Source organism: Enhydra lutris, unplaced genomic scaffold (assembly GCF_002288905.1).
Source record: "Enhydra lutris kenyoni isolate GAN:26980312 unplaced genomic scaffold, ASM228890v2 scaffoldscaffold16, whole genome shotgun sequence".
Classification (NCBI taxonomy): Eukaryota; Metazoa; Chordata; class Mammalia; order Carnivora; family Mustelidae; genus Enhydra; species Enhydra lutris.
In genome coordinates this window covers 37,764,989-37,789,811 of record NW_019154100.1, presented here as the reverse complement: position 1 = coordinate 37,789,811, position 24,823 = coordinate 37,764,989, and the positions used below count along the sequence as shown (strand labels likewise).

The 24,823-nt window shown below is 37.0% G+C and overlaps 1 protein-coding gene across 2 annotated transcripts in view; it reads left to right on the top strand.

Annotated features, from left to right (window-relative positions):
* The window catches only part of LOC111147359 (inner mitochondrial membrane peptidase subunit 2), an 861,050-nt gene that overhangs the window by 736,594 nt on the left and 99,633 nt on the right, over positions 1-24,823 (top strand). The gene's annotated exons all lie outside the window — the stretch shown is intronic.

Genomic DNA, 24,823 nt, shown 5'->3' with positions numbered 1-24,823 from the left:
GCCAGGCCTATGTGCTTTGGATTTTCTCTACTAGCCTTGCACGTGTCTTCAACTTCATTCTTGTTATAGGTTCCTCAGGGACCAGCTTTGTTTCCTGCCTTTATGTTCTCATGGTTCTGAGTGCTGTTGTTTGAAGAAAGCAGATGTTCCATAAATACTTAGTGAATAAAGGAACCTTGTATAGTTGTTTTAGTAGTTTTTATGGCCCATAACAAAGAACATGCTAATAATATATACCCTGAATAGAAGACCATGTCTTAAAATTTTATTACACATTTCTTAGTATTTGAGTGCTTATAGTATCCCAAGATAATGAGCTCTTTGTAATCTAAATATTTTACAGTACATATGTAAATAAAATTATAAAATAATGCTATAGGAAATTAATTTGAAGTAAACCATAGCCCTCTACCTAATAATGTGGAAAAGATGTAAAAAGTAGTGTTGGACCTACCAAGTTACACATGCGCGCACATACACAAATTGTCTTTGAAATAAAAATTCCTTTTAAATGTAATTATACCACCGAGTTAACCGCAAGTCTTCCAGTCTCATAAAAGTTGAGAAGATAATTTTTAGTTACCTACTTTTAACTTAATTCTAAATCCTACTTTGTATTTCTGCTAGGCTAGACCAAGGAGTCATTTAGATTCAAAGATGGACAAGATCATTGACTTGGAGTTAGTTCAAATTTGCTTTTATTCTGTTGTGCTTCTAACACAGTTAAGAATATATATTGCAAGGTGTATGCCCAGAGCTTCATGTGTTTCATAGAGACACATCTGAGGTTTTGGTGATGTTGACTGCCACATGGAATGAGACCTCTCTGCCCAGTTAGAGGATCCTAAAACTACAGACTTGCTGCCTTCTCTCCCACCCGGCTTGTCAGCACCAGACAGAGCCATGCAAAGCGGTAATTCTGCTGGTCAACAAGTCATGTTACTCAGCCCATTATCTGTTACCCATTGTTCTAGGCCTTGACAGTCCTGCTGTGTGTCAGCACTAGGAAATTGTCCTTTACTAAGGCATGTATACAGGGCCTAGGTATTTGATTTATAGCCATAATGGGACTTTCTTTAGACATCACTAGCCATTTACTTCCCTTATTATATGTTTCAGAGAATTTCAGCTGGAATTATTGAAGATTGAGTTGCCTTCACATTCTACTATCCTATTCAATGTCTACTTCTTCTTCTTCTTTTTTTTTAAAGATTTTATTTATTTATTTGACAGAGCTCACAGAGAGGCAGGCAGAGAGAGAAGGGGGAGCAGGCTCCCGCTGAGCAGAGAGCCCGATGCGGGGCTCCATCCTAGGACCCCAGGACCATGACTTGAGCCGAAGGCAGAGGCTTTAACCCACTGAGCCACCCAGGCGCCCCTCAATTTCTACCTCTACTTGGAATTTTAAGTAGCATCACTTGTTTTATAGCATTTACTGTGGCATTCTCTTAACCATCTTGTAGCATCTGACGGAAGGGCATTACTGTTTATGGTTTTGTTTTTTGGGCAATCCTTCTTCAAAATCTCAGTCAACCAACTCTGTTCGCACGAGAACAACAGCAAAAGTCTTAGTCAAGCACATGGTTGGAAAATCCAGTTTTGGGAACAAGCTCTACAGAGTATACATTTCTAATTTGGGCAGTTCAAGTAAAGTTCACACAAGCACTGTATGAAAAGACTACATCTAAGCAAAGCGGTATTTTCAAATAGTAACACGCCCCCTCCCAAAAGAGTAACTTCATCCTTTGTAAGTGGGAGATAGCATGTGTGAGCTCTGTGTCAGAGGCTATGCATGGTTTTGATTTTTCTAGCCAGACCTAGAAAGCTATAGGAAAACTACAACTGGCATCATTTTCAACTATGCACAGCAGAGTCCATGAGCTAAAAGGAATCACAGATAATAGCATGCTGTCATCCACATATAAAAATGAACCTACTAATAAGTCTGTATGCCTATGTGCTTTGATTTTACTTGATTAGGGTTTTTAAATACTTGATCCACATTCCCTATTAAGGTACCTCTTATGACTAGTGCCTCTCATTTATGAGGTAGTTAGCTAGTTGGCTAAGGCAGTAAAACAGAGCAGGTTCATCTCTGGAGCCGCTTCCTCACCCCACATAATTGGCATTCTGCCCTTTACCAACGGCACCATGAAAAAAAGTTATGATTGGCTATCATCTAATAATTCAGGTATACTTGGATTATACAGGTATAGGAGTCTTGAAATGGTAATGTGGTTAGGGCCAAATGTTTCCAACCTGTTACTGTTTCTAAGAAAACGTACAGATGCCCTTTGTAACGATGAATGAAAATAGTATAATACATTGTTAAAGTATTGTATTAGGGAAAGCTTGTTATGAGAAAAAATGATTTATATAAATATATTTTTTTATTTCTAATTTTATTTATTTGACAGAGATCACAATTAGGCGGAGAGGCAGTCAGAGAGAGAGAGAGGAGGAAGCTGGCTCCCTGCTGAGCAGAGAGCCCACTGTGGGGCTTGATCCCAGGACCCTGGGATCATAACCTGAGCCTAAGGCAGAGGCTCAACCCACTGAGCCACCCAGGTGCCCCTATAAATATATTTTCATCCGAACAAGAGTATAAACTTGGTGGGCCAAACCCATCTTCATTCATTCTTTTCATAGCCTCTCACGGAGTTGGTGGGCATGCACATATAGGGGATACTTTATACATTTTTGTTGATTTGAAGTTTTTGATGTCTAATATGTTATTTGCGTGTTTTCTGGTTTTGTTCTCCATCTCCCTTATTGGTCATTCAGAAATTCTGTACAGATCCATGGTAAACAGTAAAAATCAGCTCATACAGAGGAGATACTTCAGGAGATCAGATGTACTTGCTATTCAGCTGTGGGTGGGAGAAAGCTTGATTATTTGTCTTTTGTAATGTCATACTTGTTTTCAAACTGCTTCTAAAACTCCAGTTATATCTTATTCCTCAGACTTCTGGCTTGATACTTCCCTCACATTTCCTAAAGATTTCTTTTAGTTAAGTGCTTTTTTGGAATACACACCCATAACAAATTAGAAACCTGGAAGTGATAAGAAAATAGGGATTAGGAAAAAAGCAATCAGATTTTTCTTTCAAGTGCATGAATTCTGTGTGAACAGATATGATTTTATAATAAAGAAATGATTAATACTTTAAATATGCATTTAATATTTTAGCAGACCTTTAAGGTCAATTTTGTGTTAAAATAATTTATAACACAACTTCAAGGAACTGATAAAAAATGAATTTCAAATCTTACCCCTATTGTCGTGGAATGATTTATAAAGGATTTGGACTGGCATACAGCTACAATGGTTGTGAGAAACTCTTGGAGAAACTGAAACAAAACTTCAAACAGTGGAATTGATAACTCAGATAAAACTATTAATATTGCCAAGGAGTCACCCATCCCCTTGCCTCTGCTGTCTTGACTTTGCTTGTAGATGCTACTACTAAACATTTTCTCTTTAGTTTGGAGAAACAAAATGATTGTTGGTAAAGAAAAATGGTAGATTGATAATCTCTGATCTTCTGGAAATCATATTCTTGTTCCTTGAATAAATGTGATGCCAGTATGCCCCTGTTTACTAAAGTATTTGAGAACTTATGTAGATAATTCTAAACGGTGATAATCCATACTTGACATGAACTGCTTGCAAAAACAAGTTCAAAGCTATAAAGATAGGAGACAATTTTTAACCCTTAAAAAAAATAAAGACTTTGAAATCTAAATTGGTCTTACAATGTCCTCAATAGAGTAGTCTTAAAAAATATGATCAAAGCAAGTTGTCTACTTTGGTATTGAATGATTTTCAAGTTTCCTCTTGACTTGGCTTTCGTGAGAGTCCCCTTTTTTTCAAACTGGTTTTAACATCCTCAAATTGAGACCTTTATTTCCTAATTCTTCCTAATTCTAAGCTTAGGAGTAAATGTGGGAAGTATCCGATTAAGAAACATAGAAGTCCACAGTTTGAGTGTTCTTTGCAAAGACCTCAACCTTGAACTGACATCCAGTTCCTGCCACTAGCATCAAGGGGAGATGACTTGCACTTGAGATTGACGGTGTTCAACATGTACTCCCCAACCTTTTCCCAAACTTTATTTATGTTAAAGTCATCAGAAAGCAGTAAGCTTAACTGCCGATAAAAATGCCTTGTCTCAGTTAGTTTATTCCCATCCTTTAGGTTTTTATCAAGTCTGTTAAAGCAAAGGACCCCAGAAAGAGCTTTTGTACATCTTTTGTGAGAGGCTGTTGGCATCGTTTGCCCATTAAGATATCCAGAGTTCCTTATATATAAATTATATATATGCATATAACGTTATGTAAGAAAATTTTTCCTTACAATAGAGTTTCAAGAAAATATCTGTTTCTCTGAAGACCGGCGCTTCCTTTAGTCAGACAATAAAAACTGCAAAATTAATTGCTTCCCTTTTCTCTTGACTGCTAGGAAACTCAGAAATAGATATGATGTGTTGACAGTAACCATCTTTCCTTTCCTCCACTTTTACCATTTTTTCACTATTTGGTTTCTAATCTCTTTTTTTAGCTTCATTCTTAGCCATCCCACTGCAAATTGGTACTTTCTTTCTAGGAGTAAGTTGAAACAAGTGAACTGATAAAAATGTCAAAAGTTAGGGATTCTGTCATTCATTTATTCAATTATTTATTCCTCCAAGTTTATTTCTTAACAGTATTGACTGTCTCCTTTGGGCCGGGGAGCGTACTGGGCACTGTGGCTAGATTTGTGAATGAGGTATATTCCCTACCTTCAAGGAGCTTCCCTTCTGAGTCTTCTTTGGACCTTCCATACTGTCAAGCACAGAGTAAATGTCCAAGAGGTATGTGTTATCTGACTCTTCTCTTAATTATTTTTCAGGTTTCATTTATTTAAGTGTTTTCAAATAAGATAAATTTCACCTGCCCGGGTTAGTTAATTATAGCACTTAAACTTTAAAACATCTGCATTTTTTTCCTCCCTGTAATTGTGTCCTAGTTTAATTAGTTACATGAAGAACACAATGTTTTTTATTTTGTTTAGTAAAAAACAGTCATAAACTCTGACCTCCAAAGAGTTCTTATGACTTTGTGATTAATTGCAAAGCATACCTGATTCTGTATTTTGATATTTCTCGTGTCTTAAACAGCCCTTGTTTTGCCCTTCTGTTATTCTCAGGCATAGTAGTTATTCTTTAAATTTGTCTTCCTTGTTATTTAACTTTTCAGAGGCAGATGCGGGAATTTATTTAAAAGCAAATAACCTATGTTGGGTGATGTGGCATTTCTTGATACAGACATGACCCTTACTTTATGTGGTCATGTACTGTAATCACCGATGTATGTGTCTTACTTCTATTAGATTTCAAATTCCAGGAGATCAGGGATTATTTTATAACTTGAATGTCCCATAGAGCCTAGCAGAGCCTCTTCCCCATAGTAGGTGATCAGTAACAAATGGATAAATCAGGTCCAGTGCAAAATGTAGGCATGTGCAATGGCAGGTACACTTGGACCTACTGTGTTCAGGAGCTTACTCTGGCTCGCCAGAAGTATGTTGTCTAACTGACTGCCTCTTATTTTTAGGCTTAATATATTTAAATGTTTCAAAATAAGATAAATTTTACCTGTTTGAATTAGTTAATTACAGCAAGAACGAGAAAGATAGGAAGATTATGTTTTAATTCACTCTAAAAATTCACACTGTCTTCTTTTTTTATCCTTTTCCATAAAGGCAGTTTTTTGTTTTTTTTCTTTTTAAATCCAACTTTATTTATCCCCTCAAGCTGCCTCTGGTATTCTGCATAAAGCATATCATGTGATTTTGGTGAGGCCTCAAGTTAGGTAAGATGTTCCATTTAAAGTTGAGGGTTTTTTTTTCCCCCCTTCAGATTTTTCCATTTGTTGAACTGAGGTAATAATTTAAGTTTCATAGCAGGGTTTGGGGTTCTTTTTTTAATATGCTGAGACAGAAACAAAGACAACTTATTTCCTGAGCAAAAAGATCATGAAAGATAACCTCACTCTCTGCCTTTTACATGGAGAGTTGAAGCTCTCTAGATGCCTGCATTTTAATAGTTCCCAAGGAGTTGTTTACTGAGAGGTGGTAAGGAAAATGAGAATTTGTCAGTGGGCTTTTTTGGGGGGAGGGGTTTGTAGAGCACTCACTCATTATTCGGTGAGCTCCTAATTCTCAATTAGAGAGTAGCTAATGGGGTTAAGGCCTTTAGCTATATCATGTATGCATTGTAAATGCCGTAGTTTCTGGAGGTCTTGGATAACAGCCCATAAGTAGGCAATCTTAGTCAATCTAATATTCAAAGAAGAAAGCCCATCTTTTCATCTGTTACCACTACCGGCCTTGCTTATGACATAACTGGAGCTGTGGGTTGCGACACCCTAATTCTTGTTGGTCTGCAAAACCTGTTCAGGTTTTTCCTTCTCTAGTTTAAATGGTTTTCTCTTCCCTTTAAATACTATGCTGGGGTGTCTGGCTGGCATAGTTGGTGAAGCGTGCGACTCTTGATCTTGGGGTTGTAAATTCAAGCACCCCCCCATTAGGTATAGATATTATTTTTATTTTATTATTTTTTATCATTATGTTCAGTTAGCTAACATACAGTACATGATCAGTTTTTGATGTACTGTTCAATGATTCATTAGTTGCATATAACTAAAATATATTCTGTGCTGTAACATACTGTATATTTTTAGTATTTGGGAGAAATCTCTCAATTTGAGATTGTGTTTTAAGCTATCATCAGATGGGAACATGGTTCAATGATACTTAGTTAGAAGGTTTTGGCTAGATCTCCTTATGAAAGTTGGAAACAAAGATTTTTAAATCCAAAAAAGAGGGAAAAATGGAACCAAACAGAGTATTTTCATTTTGGGATACCACACTGTGCCAGGGGTCTGGAGACTGGTGTTCTGTTTTGCCACTACCTTGAACTCATTACCTTTCTATGTCTTGGCTTCCAGGAAAAGCACTGGATGAGTTCTAAACCAATCTATCTCTGGCTCCGTGCTTTGTAGGGCTCTTTGTATGTTCTTTCTGAGCGTAGGAAAGGTAGTTCATCCTCTTGTCTCCCAAAACCTGGGATTTAGTAGCTACCTTCTGAATATTGGTTGATTCCTGTTGATTCACCACATTTATGACCAGTGTTAGAGTGATTCCTTAATTCAATGTGCAGAGCATCAGCTCTAGGACTAAAAAAAAAAAAAAAAAGATATAAGCTTAAATTTCAGAGTAGTCACCTTTCTAGTGCTATTTTCTCTTTCGGTCACAGATTTCATGTGTCTCCATATTTCCGGTTCTGCAACTATTTCTCTATGGAAGCAATGCTTACGCTTGAGTTGGTTGTCAGGGTTGTTAAGTAAAAAAGCATTGTCTGCACATTGTCTTGCCCTCAAGAGAATTGTAGGACAATGTTCATGATTACTGCTACAGGAAAGTCCCATGACTGTTTCTGGCCCATTTATTCAATATTTCATATTTCAACCATGATAGGATACTAATTTTTACAAATGCACTGCTTGCTTTGGATTTTTAATCATCACTAAGTAGAAATATGGAATCGGTGTGATAAACGCTGAGCGAATGGCCAGGGAAGCTCTAGAAACTGGCTTCTGTGATCAGGATAGGGCTACCGTGCGAACAGTAAACTCAAGAGCACGATGTAATCATAATGCATATTTTGTTTAGGACCTTATCACAAAATTAGCAGTGTTGGTGTTCAGAATGTTTGGGCCACTTTTCACGTTCATCTCTTATCTCATTCTTTCTGTTGTCTCTAGTCACCCTACATCTCCACCATATCCCCTCCTCTGTGTTTCCCTCCATATGTCTGAAGGAGAGGAAGGAGCACAGAGCCAGGAGTCTGAACATAGTTAGTCAGACACTAATTAATTGTGCAACTTCAAGTCATTTAACCTTTCTTTATCTTGGTTTTGAGATATTTTTTTAAAATAAAGGAGCTGAAAGTATAATAAAATTCTTTTTAGCTATTAATATATATGATTTTAAGGATCTTCATCTCATGATCCAAACACCTGATGCTTTCCACATACCCTACTAGAAAACCTGGAAAGCACTTTGCTCCATGGTGACGTTAGCCATGTTCATGTGCTGTGGTAGAGTTGTCAGGATCTGGAGATACTTGTTTCGTGGTGGTGTTTTTGTTTTGTTGTGGGTGTGTATGTTTTGGAGATATATATATATATATATATATATATATATATATATATAATTTAAGCAATGGGTGGGAACAATGTAAGTTTCTTGTTGTTAGAAAGGAATCTTTAATCAGCACTAAGACAAGACCTGATAAAGCTGAGATTTAGTCCCAGTGACTGTTAAGATCAACCAAGTGGCTAAGTTGTAAAGTTTTATTCAAAACAAATGTTAATTACTATACTAGTCTTGAAACAGACTTAGAAAAAAGAAGATGCACGTATTGCATGGAGCACTGGGTGTGGTGCATAAACAATGAATTTGGAACACTGAAAAAAAAATTAAAAAAAAAAAGAATATGGCATTAATTTAGCCCTCATATGCCAAGCCCTTCAAATTTGTTTTTATTTGATTCTACTAAAACCCTAGGAGATAGTATAGTCACTTTTCAGGTCAAACAAACAAAAAGGCTTTTGCTTAATTCCATAAGATAGAGATGGAGGTAGAAGATTTCAAACCTCTTCTTCTGCATCCATGCCCCAGTAGCCACCAACCACCTCATTCATATATGTCAGAAATAGTGAAAAGGGAAAACAAATGTAGAAGACTGTTTTTTGTTTTTCACTTTAAATCCAGCTCCACAATTAAAGATAAAATTTGGTTCCCTTGTCCAATTTAGGAGGGTCAGATGGAGGAACATTTATTCCTAACTCTTCATGTTTTCATGGAGGAAGGTAATTTCCACTCCATTTTCCAGGAGATAAAAGCATGGGAGGAAGACGTCTGCTTCTCTCCACCTCATTATTTCCTCCTTCTAGGGTTGAGTTTGGCAGAAGGAAATGATTATCCCCAGAACCCCCCTTTAGGCTCCTTCCTCTCTCTGACACAGACATTCTCTGCTCCTCTCTCAGTGAGCTTTCAGGACAGGGTCTCCCCTGAGTGGCTGGCAGCTATCAGTACTGCTGGCAACTGCCCAATTCAGGGGTATTAGAAGGTGTTAGAGGGCTCACTGTGGTTGCACCTGTGAGCCACATTCTTTAATCAGCTTTATCAGTAATAAAGCTGACATTTGATCCTCTTACTTGTCTGTCTCTCGGTTGGTTCCAGACTAAGAAAAGAAATTCATTTTATTTTTTTGGCCACTGAAAAATTCAAGAATAGGAGGACAAAGAAAGTCCAGATGGGGGCACCTGGGTGGCTCAGTGGGTTAAAGCCTCTGCCTTCAGCTCAGGTCATGATCCCAGGGTCCTGAAATCAAGCCCTGCATCGGGCTCTGTGCTCCGCAGGGAGCCTGCTTCTCCCTCTCTCTGCCTGCCTCTCTGCCTTCTTGTGATTTCTGTCTGTCAAATAAATAAATAAAATCTTAAAAAAAAAAAAGTCCAGATGGTCAATATTTAAAACAAACAAACAAACAAAATGTATATATATATATCAGAATAGTTGCCACTAAGGATAGTACAGTAATAGTATTCATTTCTACTTCTAGAGAAGAGAGGAAGAAGAATGACTGCCAAAATATTTTCAGGGAACTGAAATACAAATATGTTAAAAGTCTTAATAGTTTATGGAAGAGAAGAGAGATTTGGGAAAGCTTACTTTTTCTGCTTGGATAGCGCCAAGTCACTGGAGCCCATTTGAATGGCTGCTCCCTACAGAACTATACTCTTATAAATGGTTCAATATTTTACATTCCTTTTTAGCCCTCGTCAGCAACTGTCCTCCAAATTTGTTTAATTTTATGTGCATGTTGGGAGAAAGATGTGTAAGTACTTAATTCTTTATATGAGTAGTTTCATATTGGGGTTTTAGTGTAATTTTTTTTTTTTTTCCTAGAGCATGCTCCTTAATACCCACCACCAGGCTCACCTATCGCCCCCGCCCACTCCCCTCCACATCATTCTCTATTTTTATGCTGACTTACTATCACCTCAATGATTGTACATTTGACTTTTTCGCTTATGGTCTCTCTCCTCAGGAGGAAAGCTTTCTGAGGACAAAAACTTTGTCTTATTTCAAGTTTTAGTCCTCAGAACTACAGTAGTCCCTTGTGATAGCAGAACTTAATAAAAAATCCATGTTGTTAAGTACCATTCCAAGCAAAGAGAAGATGAAGCATAAAGGCCCTGAGATAGGAATCAGCTTGACTTGCTTGAGAAACAGTGTGATCAGAACAGAGTGTGCATGGGGGAGAGCAAATCAGGTGACACAGCGGAAGTCAAAGACCAGAACACGCAGGTCCTCATAAGGCTGTAGCAAAAACCAAGGGGGAGAAACTGAAGGGCAGTGATGTGATCTCATCAATATTTAAAAAATGTAACTATGGATGTCTGTGGAAGATAGCCTGTATGAAGACTAAGAGAAGAACTATCAGGGAAATCAGTTCAGATAGTTTAAGAGTAATTCAGACAAGCAGAAGATTATGTAGAACTGGAATTATCAGGAATTATCTTCATTCACTTGTCTAGCAGTGGATACTATCTTTGGGTTAGGACATCAGCTTTGTTGTTAGCTGGAACACCTACACATGACCTCTCCAGGTAATCTTTCCATGTGGGCCAGTTTAAGCTTTTACATAGCACAGCAGGTAGGTTCTGAGAGTGAATGACCCCAGAGAACCAAATGGAAGTTCATGGAATTTCCATGATCTAGTCTTAAATATCACATATCATGTCCTCCATGCTTTATTGGACAAGGCAATCACAAAGGTACACCCAGATTAAAGGGAAAGAGACAAATATATTACTACCCAATGGAAGACATGTCAAAGTCACATTGCAAGAAGAGCACATGAGATAGATGCTGTTGTGGCAGCCATATTTGCCACAATGAGGAAGACTGTGGAAGTATCAGGTGTGTGTGAGAGTGAAAAATTAAGAATTAAATTTGAGACATTTTATTTTTGATAGCTATTAGACAACTAACTGGGGATGTGAATTAGCAGTTGGATATATGAATCTGGAAGGGTTCTTTGTTCCTGGTACCTTTGGAAATCCTCTGTCAGTTGAAAAGCATGGCCTGGATGAGCCAGGGTTAAGTGTAGATAGGGAAGGGAAGCTGCAGGGATGGAGGCCTGAAACACTTCCATGACCTGAGTTAGGATGATCAGAAGGAACCAGCGAAGAAGACAGAGATGAGTAGTGCAGTGCTGCAAAGAGAGTGGTGTGCTCAAAACCAAGATAATGAAGTATTTCAAGAAGAATCCACTGTATCAAGTGCTGTTGGAAGGTGGATACTGAGAATTGGTTTTGGCAATAGGAACATCACCGATAACTTTGAAAAGCTATTTCCTTGAGTGGTGAAGTTCAAAACCAGCTGAGAACAGTGTAATCAGTATTTGCTTGGTCTCCTTCCTCACCTTATCTATTCAAATGTTCTCTCCTCAGAGAAACCTGCTTTAACTACTCTGTAAAAGCTCCTACCCTATTCTCTTTACCTTCTTTATTGTTCTTCATGACATTCTTCCATTAGATATTTATCTCCTATCTTTTCATCAGATTGTAAGCTCCGTGAGGGCAAAGATTTTGGCCCATCTCATTCATTGACCTATTCCTAGCACCTAGATCCTGGCATAAAGAGGGAACTGAGGGAAATGTTTTGAGTGAGTGACTGCTAAATGAATGGGAGAGTGCATATTTCTATCTGAATGGCTTTGTTTCAGTTTAGCACCTTTCAAAATTATTTTACAAACATGAGAAGTTCAAATGTGATTTTGACATCACTTCTTAGGGTACCATTTTGAGACTTGTGAGGATGAAAACGGGACTTAATGGGAAGGTAATTTGGCAGATTTTGTGCTGCCTAGTACTAAGTTCATCCTTAACAACTTGAGTTCTGAAAATAAATCCTCATTTCACAGGCTCCCTAGGTAAGGAATGGATATAAAGTAAGTTTGTGTGGGTTCTGCCACTCTCCCGTCTTCAAGCTGAACAGTACTGTTGCTCAGGAGAGAGGACTAAAATTCAAGAGAGAAGTTATAAGGAAGGTTTTTAGAAAAGTACCTGTCCATACTCTAAGTACTCTTACTTGTTCGGAAATTGTGCATGATAACCCATTGATGCTTCACTGGGGGTTATTATCAATTAATGTTAGGGAAGCATTTTCCAATCCTCCGATAACAGACACTCCAAGTTCACAGTTGTCCTTGTCATGGTAACTATGACAAATGAAAACATTCACTTCACTTTCCTCACTTACATAAGTCACTCCATATTGGTGTCATGTCAAATAATACCATATTTTATTACTCATCTTTTTTTTCTCTTTCTACATTAGAGTAAGAAAATACTTTCACAGCAAGAGGAGAATACTGTTTTTGTGGAATATCATGCTGTATATCCTGAGTTTCTTTTATTTAACAAGCACTCCAAATTCAAATATCGACTTACAAAGCTGTGTTATTTTTCATTATGTTATGTTTTTGGCTTTCAGTATTACGGAGAAATGCCTGATTAAAAGGAAGCCTGCAAGTTAATTCCCAACATGCCCTTTGGCAGCTTTTTCATTTCACTTAGAGGTGGGAGCAGGTGGTGTCATTTAGAATTAAATACATTATGTCTCAGTTGGCAGGAAAACAGCATTCAGTGATGAAATATCCCTGCAATGAATCTCATTAATTGTTCACCAATTTGTGGTAACTGTATTTATATTTGCATACTGTAATACAAGTACAATGAGGTGTCGTATATTTAGATTATACTTAGTGTTAAGCTTAACCATACACTGTAAAAGGCCTTTGTTGTAAGGGCACTGGAGGGCTGGTGTGTGAGTGCCAATCCATCATCTACAGGAGGCCCCCCAGAACAGACTGCTTTCATTTCCTGCATTTTCCAGTGAACTGATAGCAATTTCACAAAACTGGCCCAGCTTAAGCCCGTGCTATTTTTAGCATTTTACTCTGCAAAAGGATAGAACAGATCTTATTTGAACTCTCATGAGTCTCCAGAGGAATAATACTCCTGCAAATTACAATGTTTGCTAGCATTTAAATGTCTGAAAATTCCATCTGATCTGTTTTCTCTGACAAGATACATATTTAGGTTCAAATAACCATGCATTATATTTTATACAGTTTATTAGGAACTAGGAACATTTTACTAAATCCTAGGAACATTTTACTAAAATAGTGATTTTCCCTTTATGTGCCCAGTTCCATTATAGAATATTTGAGCAAATATGGAAACTTATGTTAGTTTGTACTCTATATACAAAAATATGGCAATCTAATAAGTATCATTTTTCTGAATTCCTTATTTTCATTTATAAATGGATTTATGGTACATCTATTATATGCCAAGTTCTGGGCTGCCTTGTGGAAAATGTGAGAGACACTTAACCTCTCTTCTCTCTCAAGGAAACTAAAGTATTTTGAAAAACTAGATATAAACATAAGAAAAAGACCTCGATGTGCAACTGACAAATTACGTGAAACAAACAAGTGTTATGGGTCAGAGTAAAGTTGTTTTGTTGCACTATTTTCCATTGTTAAATGTTTTTACTTATGACCTTCTTAACACCAAATTTACTTGTATCTGAATCTGTTGCTGTAAAAAGAATATATTATGAGGGGTGCCTGGGTGGCTCAGTCTGTTAAGCATCTGCCTTCAACTCAGGGCTTGAGCCCAGGATTCTGGGATCAAGCCCTGTGCTGAGCTCTCTTCAATGGGGCATCTGTCTGTTTCTCTTCCTCCATACTTCTCCCCACCCCTCCATCCCAATAAAATCTTAATAAAAGGAATATATTATGAAATTAGTGGCAAATTATACTTGATTCATTTCTGATTAACTATAACTTCTGATGTCATGGTTCAGAAAATATATGACAAATACATTTTTAGTATCCTATTAAAAAGATATTATGACTTTTACATGGAAATAATATCAGCAGTTTCCAGTAGGGAAATGAATGTGCATGTTCACACACACTAGCTTGAATATAGAACCATGTGACTTCCAGCTCTGCTTTTTATACCTTTATGATCTTAGCAGAATAATTTCATATGGCTGACAGTCTCCTCAGTTATTAAGTGGGAAACAGTAAGAGCTACCTTCCATGGTTCTTGTAAGAAGTCATCAGGTAAGCAGGCAACTATGTCATCTGCAAAGCAACACTCAGTTAAAGGAAGAAAAAATGTTGACCTCAAAGATCCAAAGTATTACAGTAAAATTTCAGCTGAGGAGTTGTTCGTAGTGTTTCCTTTTGATGACTCTGTGGTTCATTGTTTAGAGCCATTTACTTTTTTTCATCTAACTCTGGTTGGTTACCAATAGCTGACTGGTCAAATCTGGCCTGCTGCTTGTTTTGAAGTAAAGTTATATTGAAACACAGCCATGTTCATTCATGTATGCATCATCTATGGCAGTATTCATGCCATAATGAGAGAGAGGAATGTTTGCAACAGAGACTGTTGGCCCACAAAACCTAAAATACTCACTCTCTGGCTCTTCACCAGAGAAAAAGTTTGCTGACCTCTGATCTAAATCATCATATTGAATTGAATCATGTTTAATGAAAAATGTTGAAAGATTAATTTTCAAAAGAAAATTTTAAATCACTTATTTGAGATTATGCAGTACAAAGTAGTTCTCCAACTAGGTCAGTGAACCACGTACTTTAGTTTAATTGCCTTGAGCACCCTCTTCGGAGTTCCATCATGTACTCTTAAAATAGGAAAAGTCGAATCTTACCGAGTGGACAATTCAGAAAGAAAAAGACCTCACAACCCATTGGCGTCCTTCACAGAGACTCACTTTGCAACAATGAAGATCCAATAATGAGTTGACTGGGACTCAGCTGGGTTTGTTGTGTAAAGCTGGGGAATGAGGGTCGTGTTAACTTTTCTTAAAGCCTCTTTTTGCATTGAATACCATCATTATGTATTAAAATTGTAATAAAGTTAAACTTTTTCAAATGCCCTTTCTCTAACAATAGATTATATCAAGATGATTTGAATTAATCATCTAAAGTATTGACCACAATAACTCTTCCACGATGTAGCATATCTCTTAGAAGTATAAGGACAGTGCTTTATTTATTTTGCTTTATATTTATGTTGTAACTGTTAAAACATTGACATTAATTATTGACATATATACATACATGTCATATATATATATATATATATATATATATATATATATATATGTCATTAGCAAACTAATGGTTGCACTAAAAAATAATGAAGGCTGATGGGGCGCCTGGGTGGCTCAGTGGGTTAAGCTGCTGCCTTCGGCTCAGGTCGTGGTCTCAGGGTCCTGGGATCGAGCCCCGCATCGGGCTCTCTGCTTAGCAGGGAGCCTGCTTCCTCCTCTCTCTCTGCCTGCCTCTCTGACTGCTTGTGATCTCTCTCTGTCAAATAAAAAAAAAAAAAAAAAATAATGAAGGCTGAGGTTATTCCTGAGCATATTTTACTTAGGCAAAGAGAAAGGAATTATTTACTGAAATGTTGGAGAACTGTGTTTTTTCACTTGGAAATGGTAATAGATATTTTGAAAAATTGAGCACCATTCTTTGAGATACTTCCTTGTTTTCATATAGAAAGTAGTGTTTTTCTTTATCATCTCTACAAACAATATAGTTCCTTTTTGCCACACTGAAAGCAGATTTTTATCCCCATGGTTAGATTTTACCAATAACATATTAAAATAGAAAAAATAGCATTAAGAACACATATATACGTGTAAGGATATATGTATATTAATGTGTGTGCATATGTATTGTATGTGTACACATAAATACAAAATTAGCTTACACTCCCAGAGTATCACTATAGGAGGAGGTAGAAAATATATACATATATGCATGCAGGCGTGTGGGTGTGTGTGTGCATGTGCAAATGACTTCGTGGTGTGGGGACAGATGTTTTATAAGATTAAGTATTTTATTTATTTGACAGAGAGAATGAGAGAGAAACACAAGCAGGGGGAAATTGGAAAGGGAGAAGCAGGCTCCTCTCTGAGCAGGGAGCCCGATGTGGGGCTGGAGCCTGATGTGGGGTTCGATCCCAGGACTCTGGGATCATGACCTGAACTGAAGGCAGACACCTAATGACTGAGCCACCCAGGCGCCCCAAGATTCAATATTTCTAATATGGCTGTTTGGCTGTTTCTATGCTTCTTATTTTGGTGTTAGGGCCTTTTTTTTTTTTTTTTTCTTCTTTAGCAGATATATAAATGCAATTATTATGCCAAAGCAGATGTGAACCTCTGTTTTCCCAGGGCTTACTACAGCAGAAATGGACATTACATGGTCTCAGATATGTGTGTGTGTGTGTGTGTGTGTGTGTGTACGCATGCGCACGCACACGCACACGCACATGCATTTACCCATTGGAAAGGGATGTGGTCCATTACTTCTTCACCTGGGATCTGAAGGATAACTTGGAGGTAGCCAGAAAAAGAAGCAGAAGAATGCAACCCAGGCAGAGGGCAAAGGCCTTGTGGTGGAAGGAACAAATTGAGTGTCAGAAGCTAAAAGAAGGCCAGGGTAAAGCAGAAGGAGAGGTGGGAATGTGGTGCTGGGTAAGGCTCTACAGTAATTCTGTCTGATAGAAAGTTATAGGAGCCACATCTGTGATTTAAAAGTTTCCATTAGCCACAGTAAGAAGTGAAACAAAACGTGTTTTCATATTATTTAAATTAACACATATTTCCAAAGTCTTATCATTTGATATGTAAAAGGATTTGAGGCATTTCACTCTTTTGCATAGTAAGTCTTCAAAACCTAGTCTACATTTTACAGTAACAGCATGTCTGTATTCAGACTAGCCACACTTCAAGTGTGTAATGGCCACACGTGGCAAGTGGCCTCCATATTGGATGAGGAAGCTCTAAGTTACGAATTCTAGCCCTGGTGGCACAGGCTTGCTGTCGGTGGAACTTTTGAAAAAAATCTGGCTGCCTAGCCCCACCCCAGACCAATTACATCATCATCTCTGAGGGTGGAGCCCAGGGATCAGGGTTTTTTTGTGTTTTTTTGTTGTGTTTTGTTTTGTTCTTTAAACTTGCCAGGTGATTTCAATGTGCAGCCAAATAGGAGGACGGGTGTGTGGACTGGGGACCTCGTTAAGGGGTTTTGCTTTTATTTTAGGACAATGACTGATCTTTCAAGAGTCTTAAATAGGGATATGGCATAAGCAGGTTTGCATTTTCCAAAAGGTGTCTCTGATGAAATCACAGAGAACAGAGTAGAGGGAAATAAAGTACATATAAATGTTAATGGACCCGTTAGGTAGATTAGGCAGCAGCCCAGAGCAACCATCTCTGAAGACGATGGCTTTGTGGTAGACTGAGGTGGAATCAAGAATCATTTAAAAAATGAAAAGTCTTGATTACAGATTAAACGTGGAGTAGGAGGGAGATACACTGTTTATTCAGTGGGATGGTGGATGCTTCAAGAAGATGGAAAAGTCACGTGATTCTAAAAGGTCAACACACTAGTTTTTGCGTGTCATGAGTTTTGAGCCCATGTTGTCTAGCCACTTAAAAAGGTGGAATAAGATCTTTCCATTGCTGAAGATGCCCAGAAGTTTTGTTGTCACATGTTTAATTCATTAACTCTAGCACTGAAGGAGTTTAAGAATTCTGTCACTGGAGACATATTACTTGTTCTAGTCCTATTATCTAGAAGGTAAGTCATCGAAGGGAAAGGCAAATTGGAGAGTAATTCCTTGATCATTGCACTCAAGATCCTTGGGAGGAAAATATTTATTTGTTCCAGAGTTACAGCATATTATAGCTCTCCCTGTTTTGCATGTTTCTGGGAGCTAGGTTTAAGCTCATTAGAACTGAGAGAGAGAACAAGGAAACTTGTCGTCATATACCCCTGTCACAGTCCCTGTCCCTGGTCCGATCCCAGTGTATTCAAGAACTCCCATCTCCAGCCTATATCCTCCCGGGAAAAGTTACCATTATCCCTTACTTATTACTCTTTCATGATTAGAAACTATGCACTAAAATTTACTTATTTAAAGGGCTTTTGGCCCTTTCTGAAGCTTTATTTTCAGGGTCTTTGATATTTTTTCTATATATCCCTTTTCTTTGAACCTCTTCTCTTAGTCCAAGGAGGCAATAATTTCCCACTTTACTGCAAATACCATCTAGCCATTTTCTCTCTTCACGGCAGGTGATAGTTTTGTACATATCTGAGGACTGAATGTCGGTCTAAACCAGGATTTTTCCAGAGGATCTAGTGCTTTGAAACAAATTCATATGGAGTTAGGTGGTGCAGTGCCTAGCACACAGTCTAGTTTAAGTTTGAGGTTCTTGTGGGTATTAACAAAATTGGGCTACATTTTTTTTTATTATTGAAAGAACTGAATATGTGCAAATAAACATGCCATAAAGGGAATACCATGTGCAGTTTCCTGAAGACTGTCAACACAATATAAAAAAAAAAGTTTGAAAAGGGCTTACATGGTTCATACAGGTGCCTTTCCATCTGTTCTCCCTCCCCAGCTAGGTTGCATTAACACATTTAAGCAAACAACATATTGTCAGAAAAGGAAGCTGTCAAATTGGAAATGCTAATGCAAAACCTCCTAAAACTGTCAGAATCACATGGCAGGTTATACTCTTACCCTGTCTGATTTTCCCCCTACTGCTATTCTAATTTAAAGTAGTCATGTGCATTGCCCATCTTTGAAAATACAATCTTCCTGAGGATTGAAATTGTACCTTGTCCACCTTGGGCTTAAAATATGCTTGCAGTCATAAGTTATAAGTCTAGTGAGAGTCTCTGAATCTCTTTTGTTTGTGTATGTCTGGATTTAAAGGCTGGAGGTGGCCAGGGAGTCCTATTGAAGCAAGGCTGAAGGGAGCAGAGATGTTACTGCCCTGGACTAGATCATACCCCATTCCAGGCACTGATAGGGCTGACTCAGCCAGTGGCTAAATTAATCTTCAAGTCTCATTTCTTTTACCTGCAACTAGGTTAGGAAGAAACTGGGGTAACAAGCTAATCTTTTCCCACTTATATTCAAGGAGAAGGCTTTAAATTAATTGAATAAAGTGACTATTCTCCTTTATTTGAAGAGAGAATTTGATTTCTATTGCCTATTTTTCAAAGAAATTTAAGGACTATATAGCATATCACGTTAGTATATAATTATAATGAAACTTTATATGTACTTTTTGTTATTAAAATAAGTATAATTAGATAGGCTGACTTCCCTTATAATTATCTCTTTAAAGTTTTATTTCAGGCGTAGGCTATTGTTAATATTTTATGTGGGTCTGTTTTATTTTGGAAGAAGATTTTTGACAATTCATAACATGTTGTCAGATAAGTTCCATTTATATCTTGCGTAAATCATATTTGAATATGGAAAATGAATATTTTAGTTAATTTTAAGAACATATTCTATGCATGGTTTTCTTGGGATGAATTATAAATTGTCTTTATCTTAGAAATAAGGAATTCAGTAGGCATTTGATATTATTGATAACCAAATAATAATACCATAATGGCAAATTAAAATTAGGTAATTTATTTTATGACATCTTTAAGTTAGAAAATACATTTTAATGTACTTAAGGGCAAATCAATTCATTTAATTGATTTTAAAATTATTTTTAAAATTCCAGTAATAAATACAATATCTAGAATAAGGCATGTTGCACTATGCTGAGAATTTTTACATAATATAGTGACTATAGATGTTCTACATTATTGGAGAAGAGAAAGTGGTATAGTTCTTCAACTGTTTATTTAATAAATGAACAATTTTATGTAGCACAAGATCAAATACATTACTAAGGGAAATGTACATACTTTTCATTTGCCCCTATTAATGTCAAACATGGTATAAATAACTAAAAGCCTTTTGAGTGATCCATGAGTTCTTATAAAATTATAATCCATAATTATCCTTATATTTTACAAGGTTAACAAGTGGTACATATATATAAAACCTTAACTCTGAACTTCTTAGTCTCCTAATGGAAAGTTGGCATTAGCAGATAATTAGCCTACACTAGTAAAACTACTGTATCATACAGCTTCTAACCTCAATGGACAGTGGATGCAAATCATGGAGAGTCAGGGACTCAGAGGGAGAAGGCTGGCACTCTAACCCTATGCTATGGGGACCTAGTGGTTTGTGGAAGCCACACTCCTTCCTTAACTGAGATACGATACACTTTTTTTTTTTTAACACTTAGTTAATTGTTACTTTGTTTAAAGTTTTTATTTAAATTACAATTAACATATAGTGTGATATTTGTTTCGGGAGTAGATTTTAGTAATTAAATGCTTATGTAAAACACCCATTGCTCATCACAAGTGCCTCCTTAATGCCCATCCCCTGTTTAACCCATCCCCTGTTTAACCCATCCCCTGTCCACCTCCCCTCCAGTAACCGTCCGTGTGTTCTCTATAGTTAATAGTCTCTTATGGTTTGCCTCCTTCTCTCTTTTCTTTTCCCCTATGTTCATCTGTTTTGTTACTTAAATTCCACATATGAGTAGAATTTGGTATTTGTCTTTCTCTGACGTTTTTCAGTTAGCATAATACACTTGAGCTCTATCAATGTCATTGCAAATGGCAAGATATCATTCTTTTTGATGTCTGAGTAATAGTCCATTATATATATATTGTTACCTGTGTTGTTAACTTTAGCCATTCTGATAGGTATGAGTGGTATCTCACTGTGGTTTCAATTTATATTTCCGTGATGAAGAGTGATGTTGAACATATTTTCATATGTTTATTAGCCATTTGGATCTCTTTTTTGGAGAAATGTCTATTCATGTTTTTTGCCCATTTCTTAACTGTCTTACTTGTTTTGTGGGTGTTGAGTTTGATAAGTTCTTTATAGATTTTTGGATACTAACCCTTTATCAAATATGTCATTTGCAAATATCTTCTTCCATTCTGTAGGCTGCCTCTTAGTTTTGTTGACTGTTTCCTTTGCTGTGCAGAAGCTTTTTATCTTGATGAAATCCCAATAGTTCATTTTTGCTTTTGTTTCCCTTGCCTCTGGCAGCATGTCTAATAAGTTTCTATTCTATGGCTAAGGTCACAGAGGCTTCTGCCTATGTTCTCCTCTAGAATTCTGATGGTTTCCTGTATCACCGTTAGGTCTTTCATCCATTTTGAATTTATTTTTGTGTATGGTGTAAGAAAGTGGTCCAGTTTCATTCTTCTGCATATTGCTGTCCAGTTTTCCCAACACCATTTGTTGGAGAGACTGTCTTTTTCCCATTGGATATTCTTTACTGCTTTGTCAAAGATTAGCTGACCATATAATTATGGGTCGATACTATATGCTTTTGAATTTAAGTAAGTCTCCCAAAGAAATTTTAAGGTGTGACTTGTAGATATTTTTAGATCAGCTGACACTTTCTCAAGAAGTAATTAACTTCTAATTAAGAACAAATCACAATGGGAATGGATATGGGGTAGAATTGGCAGCAGGAAAGGGGCAGCGGCAATGGGGAGATATTGTCAAGGTAGGCGGGATTGTGTGCTTAAAGAGTTATGAAAGGAGAGGTGGTAGAGCTTCAAATCAATAGGAGTCCAGACATTCACATGAATATACTCTTGATGTCTATAGGAGGAGTTAGCTCTGCAACATTTGCAGATAGAGACATTGGGAAATGATTTTCTTAAGTAATACTTCTTTGATTTTGTCAATGGTGAATTCTCAATTTTCTTTTCAACAGTGTAAACCATAATATTTGACTTTTTTTTTAAACACAATACCCTTTTTCCACCTAATCTATAGGAAAATAACCCAGAAAGTCAGTTTCTAATTCAATTACAGGAATTGAATGGTACACTTAATTTTCTGAATACTGATTTGGATCAGCCTTGTTTCTGAAGCTCTGGTGCAAAATGCTTTATTATAATAAAGCAGAGAAAGGAACAAGAGGATCTCAACACTTGCTAGGAAATTCTTACTATGCCAGTCAGATAAATAGCTTGTGTGTCAAAGATGACTTTCAAGACAGTACAAAACGTAGAAAAACATGACCTACTGATTTTATTTAATTAGATTAGAGGATATATTCTTGGTAGTATTCAAGCTAAGAAGTGTGTGGGAAATGGCCATTTCATGTATTTGTTTTGCAGCCAGCCTGCAGTTTAAAGGAAAAAGAAAAAAAAAGAGAAAAAGGAACCTGTAAGTCCAGGTCTGCTACTAACATCATGGGTAGAAAGTTCTCTAGGAACTTTATTTTTCTGTCTCTCTTACTGTAGAAAGAGCAGTAGCAATTATTACTGTTACCACAGCCCATTAATGAATAGGATCCTGCCAGGAAAAGAAAGAAACATCAACTCTGTAGGTCACTTGAGTAGCATGTATTCAATAACACTTTATGGTGTTCTATGGCCTTGAGAGGTGATAAGCCATCAGGTTATTCCTAAAATGCCACCGTGTGTAGACTCTTTTGCTACATACACTGTTGATAGCTTAAGAACTAGTTGTATACATTAATTGTAGACTCTTTTACTGCATACACTGTTGATAGCTTAAGAACTAGTTGCTTACATTAATTAGCATGTGACCAGAAATGCCCATGAGATAGAGGTACCATATTCCCCCTGTCATACCTCATTCCAAGTCATGCCTTTCTCAGTAACTGAACGTCCAATGTTTAAGTTTAATAAAGACAGACCCTGGGGACCTAAATTTGCTTTGCCTCCACCATGATGTGTTTGTGATAACACTGTATCTTTCAGATGTGGAAGAAGTTTGAATAAAAAGAAAAATTATTACAGTCATTATATTTTAAAAATAATTTCAATTCAGTTGTGTTGGCATATAGTAACAGGTGTAAGGCAAATAGTGGAATCTTTCTCTTTATTACTTACATTTCAAACTTACACTAAATGGACAAAAGAGTCAATATGTGCTAGAGCTGGCTTGAACTGGCTTGTGGGAGCCAATTACTAAAATTTTGAGGAATTTTGTGAGTGGTTGATGAAACACCTGTCATTAAGTTATATTTTATAAACTTACAAATCAACTGAACTAAAAAGGAAGGTAATAAGTCCTCAAAACCTCGCTTTCTATGTATTTGACTATTACATATGGTGGACCTAATGGTATGCTACTGAGCATGTCTTCCTAGACCCATATTTAGTGATTACATGTTGGTAGCTTGAAACTGGCCACACTGTGGGTATTTGCACCATGAATGTAAGCATACACTACAAATTAGTATCAGCCCATCCTACTGAGAGTCCCTTATTGAACATTCTCTAATACACCACTTCTTACAGCTGAGTTTTGTTGGAAAAGAATGGGTAGGTGCTGTTATAGTTCTTAGAGTGGCATATCTCTAATGGTGGTTCTCACAGTCCCTATGTTACCATCCCCTCCTGGACTCATTTAAAACTGCAAGTTTTTTGGTTCCACCCCTGAATGTTTTTGTTCTTTTGTCCAAGTAAATTGTTTTATGTGCTGAACTTTGAGAACTCTCATAAAGCTTTCTAAACTATGACTGAAGTAGTAATAATTTTGCTCTGCTCTATTTTAGTTTATTTTTACACTGAAAAAGGAGGTTAACTCACATAACAGTAGTGCAAAAGCAATAAGAATAAAATCATTCACTAACTCTGGGATGGCCGGGTGGCTCAGTCGGTTAAGCGGCTGCCTTCTGCTGGGGTCATGATCGTCCTGGGATCGACTCCCACATCAGGCTCCTTGCTCGGCAGGAAGTCTGCTTCTCCCTCTGCCTCTGGCTGCCTGTGCTCTCTCGCTCTCTCTCTCTGACAAATAAATAAATAAAATCTTTAAAAAAAAACCATTCACTAACTTAAACAGAAGTAAATGATGATGAACATATGTATCCTAAGAGATTTTATCTCCAGTGTTTCTGGTTTGGGGCATAGATGCTAGATAGATGTTCCTTGAATTAAACACAACATTCTGGATTGCTTTATGTCCTCTATTTGCTATATTGTGTTAAAACAGTTTCCTTTGAGATTCATACTTATACATGTGAAAACACCTACCAAATTTCAATTCTGCTTTTCTTTTTTATTCACAAAAACTTTCGGACTCTGTGTCCATTAAATTTCTCCGCTTGAAAAGTTATGATTAAATATCTTTCAAATCCTTCATTTTTGCCCTCATGTGGTGGCTCTAGAAGCCAGATGTTCATCTTAGTAAAGGTGACATATTCTCTTCTTCTTCTTCCTACCCCAGCACTGCCTTAAAAACTGCCAAGAAGTTTTAAGTGTGGGTGTTTCATTAAAAAAAAAAAAATTCACTGCTGTCCATCAGTTAGAAAATGTTAGGTTTCCTTTTTTAGACTGGCAGAACAATAAATGAAAAACAAGTTAAAGTCTCAGAACAGGAAATACTTATTTCCAGCATCTTAAAATTAAAATAATTTTAGTTTTAAAATGAGACTGCATCTATAACCACCCAACTATGTCTTTTTTGACAGTTTATTTTGTATTAAGATTATTTTCTCTCTTGTAACGGTCAATATGGAAGTTTTAGTATGGTAGACCTGCAAGCCACCACTCTTAACAGATCCTCAGAATAACACATATTGTAGCAAAAATAATGCAGAATGACACTTCTGCCAAATGTATTTATAGAATGAAGCTTATATAACATAAGACAGCCTATTCTAGAAGCAGTGTTCATTCTCTAGCTCGACAGCTTTCTCAGCAGTACTCCTCAATATTAT